The sequence below is a fragment of the Euphorbia lathyris genome, chromosome 9 (assembly GCF_963576675.1).
Source record: "Euphorbia lathyris chromosome 9, ddEupLath1.1, whole genome shotgun sequence".
Lineage (NCBI taxonomy): Eukaryota > Viridiplantae > Streptophyta > Magnoliopsida > Malpighiales > Euphorbiaceae > Euphorbia > Euphorbia lathyris.
The window spans coordinates 27298651-27308816 of record NC_088918.1 but is presented as its reverse complement, the minus strand read 5'-3'; the positions used below and the strand labels follow the sequence as shown (position 1 = coordinate 27308816).

Here is a 10166-nt window from a genome sequence, read left to right as displayed (position 1 = left end):
TTGTACCGTAAGAGCTACGACGGAATGCTACTCAAATGTCTCGGCTTCCCAAAAGCAATGGAAGTCATGAAGCAAGTCCATGAAGGCATATGCGGAGCTCACTAGTCCGGAAGGAGAATGCGATGGCTTATCAATCGCCATGGATACTTCTTGCCAACGATCCTACGCGATTGCATCACATATGCGAAGGGTTGCAAGAAGTGTCAACTGTATGGCCAAATCCAACGAGTCCCTTCAGAAGAATTACACTCAGTGGTGAAGCCGTGGCCTTTTAGAGGATGGGCTATTGATCTAATAGGGAAAATATTCCCAGCTTCATCAAAAGGTCATTGTTTCATCATAGTTGCCACAGATTACTTTTCCAAGTGGGTAGAAGCAGCACCAATAAAGCAAGTCGGCCAAACGCAAGTGATCCAATTCATCAAAGAGAACTTGATTCATAGATTCGGAATCCCAGAATCCATCACCACGGATCAAGGGACCATGTTCACAGGCGAAGATATGAACGAGTTCGTAGAAGAGTACGGAATTAAATTGATACATTCCACTCTGTTTTACGCACAAGCAAATGGTCAAGCCGAAGCATCCAACAAAATTCTAATTCAAATCTTGGAAAAGATGATAGAAGACAATCCTAGAGAATGGCACAAAGTTCTCTCAGAAACACTGTGGGCTATGCGAACATCTAAGACACGGGCGACTGGAGTAAGTCCATTTTTCCTAACCTTTGGCCATGATGCGGTAATACCATTGGAAGTCATCGTTCCTTCACTCCGAGTGATGCGTCAACATAATTTAGAGCCGGATAATTATGTGCAAGCCATGACTATGGAACTCGAAGACTTGGATTATGAAAGACAAAAGGCGCTCGATTGCATGATGATCCAGAAAAAGAAAGTCGAAGACGTGTACAACAAGAAAGTAAAAAAGAAAAACTTTAAAGAAGGCGAGCTAGTGTGGAAGCTAATTCTACCAATCGGGACGAAGGACCGTGAGCTTGGGAAATGGTCGCCCAACTGGGAAGGACCATTTCAAGTCCACAAAGAGCTTCCCGGAAACGCGTATTGGTGAAGAGCTTAGACGGAGAACCACATAGGAGATACATTAACAGTAAATATTTGAAGAAATATTTTCAAAGTATGTGGGACGTAATTAACACAGGAACCAATGGGAGCGTCACGCACAACACATGATGTGTAACGTGCGAAGTAGCCAGCCAACAAGACGTAGAGGAAGCACATCCCGAAGGACAGCTCAAAAAGCCAAGTACGCGGGGCGTCTTTATTTCACGCAGGGCGTGACTCAGGCACGCACGAAAGTCACACCCCAGAGGCTCATTTACGCGCGGCGTAATCCCAAAGACGCCACGCGTAAATTTCTTCTTTAGATGCCCCAAGATCAGAAGCTCAAATACGCAGGGCATGTTTGACAATACGCGGGGCGTGCCCCAAAGACGCAGGACGTAAACCAGACGTGTGTAGAAGATGTACTCCAGGAGCGAGAATACGCGGGGCGTAAAATCAAAGACGCCACGCGTATTCATCATCGAGAAAGCGCTTCAGGATCAGGAGCACAAATACGCGGGACGTAACCAGGTACACGCAGGGCGTATGCGCTCTTTTTTCTGGGCATTTATATATTGTCTTTGCAAGTGCTATAAATGTTCATCAATAAAAGAATAAGTGTGCCATGGCCAAAAATAGATGACTTAGCAAATGTTCAAACGACAATCAACTCACAAAACAATGTCCATTTGTACTACAAAAAAAATGAAAAGAATGTATATATATAAAATGTACATACAAAACAAAATAAAAAGAGCTTAACAACGGGTGGAATACACTGCTGAAAAACGGTATCCCACCAAGCATCAAACAAAGGTTGATCCGATCCAAGCAGAAGTGGTCCCTGATCATATCCCGCGCCCAGAACCGCAGCGGCTATATCTTCGTCACTAGCTCCATACCGCTGAGAAGAAGTAGGAAATGGGAGTGGCCCTGGAATAGCTTGGAAAAATCCTAATTGACGTGCCCAAAGACAAGGTGCATACAAAGTCAGACCAGGATTTGAAGATCTCGAGGTTCTAGTTCGGTTCACCCCGTGGTGTAACCGACGTGTTACACACACCGTCATCCACCATTCAGTACCTTCATAGGGGGCAGCAGACAAGTAAGAAAGCGCCCAGGATGGTAGACAGGAATTACTCCTATTCTAAAAGAGAAACAGCTCATTGTGAGGGGATGGCACTAAAGTACGAAGAAATCTCACAACCACACCAACGGCCAAACTCGAAGAGCTGTAGCAAAGGTCTACACCAAGATGATCTGAAACCCCCACTGGTGAAACAGTAGCCAAATGAGGGAAGTAGATAAAAACCCACAGTTGTAACAACCACAAGCCACCCCGAGGTTTTACAAATGGTCTCCCCTCAACCGTAAGAGCTAGACGGTGGAAGGTTGAAGCTAACAACATGGTGCCAAGAGCTAAACGACGGCCTGAAGCCAAAGCCTTAGCAATAATCAATATTTCAGCAGTAGGCCTAAGACCCAACGGTTCAAAAATGTAATTGCTAAGCATCATCCACAGGAAATGCACATGATCCTCATCATCCAACTCCGCCTTATCCAATTTCTTCTTAATTATTTGGACATACGTCCCAGCCTCTTTAGATAAGATGGCTTGCACTCCAGGGAATGCATGTGTATCGACACAACTTGGGACTTCCTCTCCAATAATGGGCAACCCCATCAAAGCAACCACATCACGTAAAGTGATAGACATAGGACCCAGCGGGAGAATCAATGAGTTGCATGTCGGTGACCAATAATTCAAAACTCCTTCAAGCACATTCACACAAGGAGTAATTTCATGACGAGTCAAACGAACAAAATCCCTGATGCCAACCTGGTCCCAAACACTTGCATACCTCAATTCTAAACGATCTACAAGGTCATTCCACCCAGTGTAACAACGAGGGAATACCAGACCTTTCTTATTCGCAGGGAATTGATAAGTTTCCCTATGAAGGGCTAATTCGATAGCGCTACTCATGGGATAAGGGGGCAAAGGCGAGTTAATCATAGCAACAGGGCTAATAGTAAAGACACTGTCCTGAAATTGGAAGTACAGATACAATCAATCAAAGCCTATGGATGCTACCTTCAAATACATGATCATGAAATTACAAAAATTACCTCCTGCAAGCCAAGGGTTATGCCTAGGCGAGAATCAGCGCGAATGGTGTCAGAATATGAGTCCGCAACTGTGACAGACAGATGCAAAACTTCAGCAATACAATTCCATCCCCACGTAATAGCTCTAAAATTGTAACCCCCTCACTTGGATCACATGATATCTCACACAATATCAGTTATAGACATGCTTTCAATTCTCAATCATATAAACTTCAATCTCATATAAACTTTACATATTATACATAAGAGAAAGCATTTACAATTTACAATACACGTTTAAGTCATTATCCTACATAGAGGATTTACAAAACAAAAGTATATCACAAGACTCCAAAATGCCTAGATGAGAATGGACTGACACTGCTGGTGCGACCTTAAGCAAGAAGAACTCCACCTAACCTGTAAAATCTGTTGGCAAGGGGTGAGCTGCCTACTCAATAAACATATTACGCATATATGTATATACAAAAGTAATGTAAAGAGCACAAATCAAAATATATCATCAATACCAAGTTAGACTTTATTCACATGTTTCACTTATTATAGTAATACTTATTTTAGAAAGGCCTTGCTGTACTTAGACAATATATATAAAATGGTCCTTGGGCCCAATCTGTATTCCGGCTCACTAAATTCGGAATACAATCATCTGTGCTACGGAGGAGTTACACTCACTCACGTACTCATATATCTCAACACATGTGCTTCCGGCTCACAATATTCGGATAGCACTCTCAACTTGGACCATTTCACATATCCATCTAAGCAAGCTCATATTCATTTATAATCCAACCATTATCCAGTTCCAGTATGTGCACAAGGCTCAACATGCCGTATTTACTCATAACACTGCAACATACTAAATCATATCACTTTCTTATCAATCATGACGTATCACAAACACTCAAACATTATCCACATCATTCACATCAGATTCAACCACATCTCACACTTAACAAGTCACAAGGCACAATACATTCATACACATATATAAGCAATATGCTTACCGTCGCACTTGGTTCGATCTATTCAACACGATCGGGTGTGCGTTCAATTGCACCTTGCCCTCCTCAATGTCACATAACATTGATCCAATTAGCCTTATCCTTAACATAAACTTAATGAAAATATAAACTAAGGAATGCTATATGATTTACAAGACACTAATGCCACAAAGTTCATGCAATCTAATCCTTTTGTCTTAGATCATCACATGACCTACTTGCACACATTCTGCCATGACTCTCTCTATATAAATCCAAATGCCCTGATTCTTAAACCTACTGAAACTAGACATATATGGGTATAACATATCCAAAATTCATGTGAAGATCACTTCTACACAATATATGGCATGCAAAATGATTCTGTCCTGTTTCCTGCCAAGAAACAGACTATCCAGATTTGCATCTACCATAATTCACTCAACCTAGCTCATACTAAACACAATGGATTGCCAAATCCTTTTACATACATATACTTCAAGTAGTTAGGAACACTTTTGTATAAATAAACTTTCTCAAATTATGAATCTAAGGTCCTCAAAATGCTACATCAACATGGCTGCCTCACATGACATTCAATTTCGAGGCAGTCATGTTCCATCTAGGTTTTCTTCATCTATATATGGCATTAAAGTCCCATATTTTACAGAGGGTTTCATAACACATATAGAAACATATGTTATTCTTTATGTATCTTCAAATTCGAAGAATATCAATATGAAAAACATGCTCCAAAATGACTGAAAGCAGTACCCTAGATTTCTGTTTAGGGCACTTGATACATATCTTTCATTTGGACAGCCTATAACCACTTTAAACAACACAAAAACTCAACAAACTCCATCACAACTCATCCACAACAAATCCTATGATCAGACCTAGGTATTTCAGAATCTCAAACTCATAGAAAACAAGCTAAAACAATATACTAACCTTCAACTCGTGTCTATCACCTAGTATGCTTCCTAACTTGACTTGTTTGACTCGAAAATGGAAGAAATTGGAAGAGTTTTCTTTGGAGAGGTTTAGGGTATGAACAAGGAAGGTTTTGCTGAAGCTTTGGTCGAAATTGTGGCTGGAATAGATAAAGAATGAGTTGTGCACATCATTTGGCAAATGAAGAGGTGTATTTTGTCTTAATATTGGGGTGACACCTCGTGCTTGCTCACAAACCTCAAATTCAGCCCTCCTAAAGTGTAACTCTGAGAAAGGGCGTTGTATTCCAGTGGAATGATAAATGTCACCAAAGCTTTGAGGAACTAAAGAAGAGATTGACTTCTGCACCAGTGTTAGTGTTACCTTCTGAAGGTGGTGGCTTTGTTGTTTATACAGATGCCTCGGGACAAGGTTTGGGATGTGTTCTAATGCAAAATGGGAAAGTCATTGCATATGCTTCTAGGCAACTGAGACCTCATGAGATGAATTACCCCACACACGACTTAGAGTTGGCAGCAGTCATCCATGCATTGAAGGTATGGAGACATTACCTATATGGGGAGACATTTCAGATTCTCACTGATCACAAGAGTTTGAAGTACATCTTTACACAAAAGGAGTTGAACCTAAGACAAAGGAGATGGATTGAGCTATTAAAAGATTATGATTGTACAATAGATTACCATCCAGGAAAAGCTAATGTGGTTGCAGATGCTTTGAGTAGAAAGAGTGTTGATATTGTGGCTAGTATGAAGAGTTATAGTTTAAATTCACTAGTGGAGATGCGAGCCATGGATGTGCAGTTAGAAGTAAATGAAGTAACAGGTTTGATGGCTACACTACGGGTAAAACCAGATTTGAAAGAAAGGATCCAAGAAGCACAATGGCATGATCCTTATTTACAGAAAATGCGAGATCGTGTACAACAAGGTAAAAGACCTGATATTTCTGTGGAAGATGATGGAACTATGATGATAGGTAGTCGATTATGTGTTCCCGATGTAGCAGATTTAAGATCAGAAATTCTACAGGAAGCACATAATTCTCCTTATGCTATGCACCCAGGAATGACAAAGATGTACAGAAATTTGAGACCTTTTTACTGGTGGCCTACAATGAAGAAAGATGTATCTGATTTTGTTTCCAAATGTTTGACATGTCAACAGGTTAAAGCCGAACATCAAGCTCCCGTGGGAAAACTAAAACCTTTAACCATACCAGAGTGGAAATGGGAGAGGATCACTATGGATTTTGTGATGGGATTACCAAGAACAAGGCATAGACACGATAGTATATGGGTGATAGTGGATAGACTTACGAAATCTGCTCACTTTCTACCGGTTCAACAGACAGACTCGATGGATAAATTGGCTAGACTTTATGTGGAACAAATTGTGAGATTGCATGGAGTACCTATATCTATTGTTTCAGATCGTGATCCTAGATTTACATCTAGATTTTGGGGCAGTTTACAGCACTCCTTGGGAACAAAATTGCATTTCAGTATAGCTTTTCATCCACAGACAGATGGACAATCAGAAAGAACTATTCAGACCTTAGAGGATATGATGAGAGCTTGTGTTCTTAATTTCCAAGGTGAGTGGGATATACATTTACCTCTTATGGAGTTTGCTTATAATAATGGTTATCATTCGAGTATAGGCATGACACCTTATGAGGCATTATATGGAAGACCGTGTAGAAGCCCTATATGTTGGGATGTTGAAGGAATGAGGCAATTAGAAGGACCTGAGTTGGTCCAGGAAACGGTTGAGAAGATCAATGTCATAAAGAAGTATTTAAAAGCTGCACAGGAACGTCAGAAAGCTTATGTGGATCAGCACCGAAGGGAGATGGAATATAAAGTTGGAGATAAAGTGTTTTTAAAAATATCCCCATGGAAAGGAATAGTTCGTTTTGGTAGAAGAGGGAAGTTGAATCCAAGATACATCGGGCCTTATGAGATCATTGAGAGAGTTGGACCATTGGCTTATAGGTTAGCTCTACCACCAGAATTGTCTTTAATACATGATGTATTTCATGTGTCAGTATTAAGAAGATATAGATCAGACCCAAGTCATATGATTCCTGAACCTGAGATTGCAATAGTGAACACAGACTTGACTATTCATCAGCAACCTTTGGAGATTTTGGGACGAGAAATGAAACGACTCAGAAACCGTGAAATTCCAATGGTTAAGGTGAGATGGAGTCATAATCAAACACTTGATGAGGCAACTTGGGAGGTGGAAGAAAATATGAGGACACAATATCCTTACCTATTTGAAGCTTCTGGTAAGTGAATTTCGGGGACGAAATTCTTTAAGGGGGGAAGAACTGTAACATCCCTAAAACCCTAACATATACATCTTCCCACATTCATATATGTTTTCATGATTGAATACATACATTTTAGATTCATCGCATTGTCATTAGAAGTTTCATATGCATAATGCGATTACCGTGCGATTAGTAGACGATTAGTGTATCGTTAAGATGTAACGATTGGTTAATTGAGTTAGGACTTAAATGAATGAATGAATGAATTCATATGTCCTAAATTGATTAAGTTACACTTTAGGAGGGCTGAATTTGAGGTTTGTGAGCAAGCACGAGGTGTCACCCCAATATTAAGACAAAATACACCTCTTCATTTGCCAAATGATGTGCACAACTCATTCTTTATCTATTCCAGCCACAATTTCGACCAAAGCTTCAGCAAAACCTTCCTTGTTCATACCCTAAACCTCTCCAAAGAGAACTCTTCCAATTTCTTCCATTTTCGAGTCAAACAAGTCAAGTTAGGAAGCATACTAGGTGATAGACACGAGTTGAAGGTTAGTATGTTGTTTTAGCTTGTTTTCTATGAGTTTGAGATTCTGAAATACCTAGGTCTGATCATAGGATTTGTTGTGGATGAGTTGTGATAGAGTTTGTTGAGTTTTTGTGTTGTTTAAAGTGGTTATAGGCTGTCCAAATGAAAGATATGTATCAAGTGCCCTAAACAAAAATCTAGGGTACTGCTTTCAGTCATTTTGGAGCATGTTTTTCATATTGATATTCTTCGAATTTGAAGATACATAAAGAATAACATATGTTGCTATATGTGTTATGAAACCCTCTGTAAAATATGGGACTTTAATTCCATATATAGATGAAGAAAACCTAGATCGAACATGACTGCCTCGAAATTGAATGTCATGTGAGGCAGCCATGTTGATGTAGCATTTTGAGGACCTTAGATTCATAATTTGAGAAAGTTTATTTATACAAAAGTGTTCCTAACTACTTGAAGTATATTTATGTAAAAGGATTTGGCAATCCATTGTGTTTAGTATGAGCTAGGTTGAGTGAATTATGGTAGATGCAAATCTGGATAGTCTGTTTCTTGGCAGGAAACAGGACAGAATCATTTTGCATGCCATATATTGTGTAGAAGTTATCTTCACATGAAACAGGACAGAATCATTTTGCATGCCATATATTGTGAGCCGGAAGCACATGTGAAGATAACTTCTACACAATATATGGCATGCAAAATGATTCTGTCCTGTTTCCTGCCAAGAAACAGACTATCCAGATTTGCATCTACCATAATTCACTCAACCTAGCTCATACTAAACACAATGGATTGCCAAATCCTTTTACATAAATATACTTCAAGTAGTTAGGAACACTTTTGTATAAATAAACTTTCTCAAATTATGAATCTAAGGTCCTCAAAATGCTACATCAACATGGCTGCCTCACATGACATTCAATTTCGAGGCAGTCATGTTCCATCTAGGTTTTCTTCATCTATATATGGAATTAAAGTCCCATATTTTACAGAGGGTTTCATAACACATATAGAAACATATGTTATTCTTTATGTATCTTCAAATTCGAAGAATATCAATATGAAAAACATGCTCCAAAATGACTGAAAGCAGTACCCTAGATTTCTGTTTAGGGCACTTGATACATATCTTTCATTTGGACAGCCTATAACCACTTTAAAAAACACAAAAACTCAACAAACTCCATCACAACTCATCCACAACAAATCCTATGATCAGACCTAGGTATTTCAGAATCTCAAACTCATAGAAAACAAGCTAAAACAACATACTAACCTTCAACTCGTGTCTATCACCTAGTATGCTTCCTAACTTGACTTGTTTGACTCGAAAATGGAAGAAATTGGAAGAGTTCTCTTTGGAGAGGTTTAGGGTATGAACAAGGAAGGTTTTGCTGAAGCTTTGGTCGAAATTGTGGCTGGAATAGATAAAGAATGAGTTGTGCACATCATTTGGCAAATGAAGAGGTGTATTTTGTCTTAATATTGGGGTGACACCTCGTGCTTGCTCACAAACCTCAAATTCAGCCCTCCTAAAGTGTAACTTAATCAATTTAGGACATATGAATTCATTCATTCATTCATTTAAGTCCTAACTCAATTAACCAATCGTTACATCTTAACGATACACTAATCGTCTACTAATCGCACGGTAATCGCATTATGCATATGAAACTTCTAATGACAATGCGATGAATCTAAAATGTATGTATTCAATCATGAAAACATATATGAATGTGGGAAGATGTATATGTTAGGGTTTTAGGGATGTTACAGTTCTTCCCCCCTTAAAGAATTTCGTCCCCGAAATTCACTTACCAGAAGCTTCAAATAGGTAAGGATATTGTGTCCTCATATTTTCTTCCACCTCCCAAGTTGCCTCATCAAGTGTTTGATTATGACTCCATCTCACCTTAACCATTGGAATTTCACGGTTTCTGAGTCGTTTCATTTCTCGTCCCAAAATCTCCAAAGGTTGCTGATGAATAGTCAAGTCTGTGTTCACTATTGCAATCTCAGGTTCAGGAATCATATGACTTGGGTCTGATCTATATCTTCTTAATACTGACACATGAAATACATCATGTATTAAAGACAATTCTGGTGGTAGAGCTAACCTATAAGCCAATGGTCCAACTCTCTCAATGATCTCATAAGGCCCGATGTATCTTGGATTCAACTTCCCTCTTCTAC

At 39.4% G+C, this 10166-nt stretch overlaps 1 long non-coding RNA gene across 1 annotated transcript; it reads right to left on the bottom strand.

Moving 5' to 3' along the window:
• Positions 1-3519: 3519 nt before the first annotated feature.
• LOC136205610 (uncharacterized) lies at positions 3520-9892 on the bottom strand. Its single transcript, XR_010676033.1, has 3 exons — positions 9792-9892; positions 4202-4263; positions 3520-3602 (listed from the first exon to the last, which is right to left on the bottom strand). It is a non-coding gene; the product is annotated as an uncharacterized lncRNA (long non-coding RNA).
• Between the last annotated feature and the right edge of the window lie 274 nt (positions 9893-10166).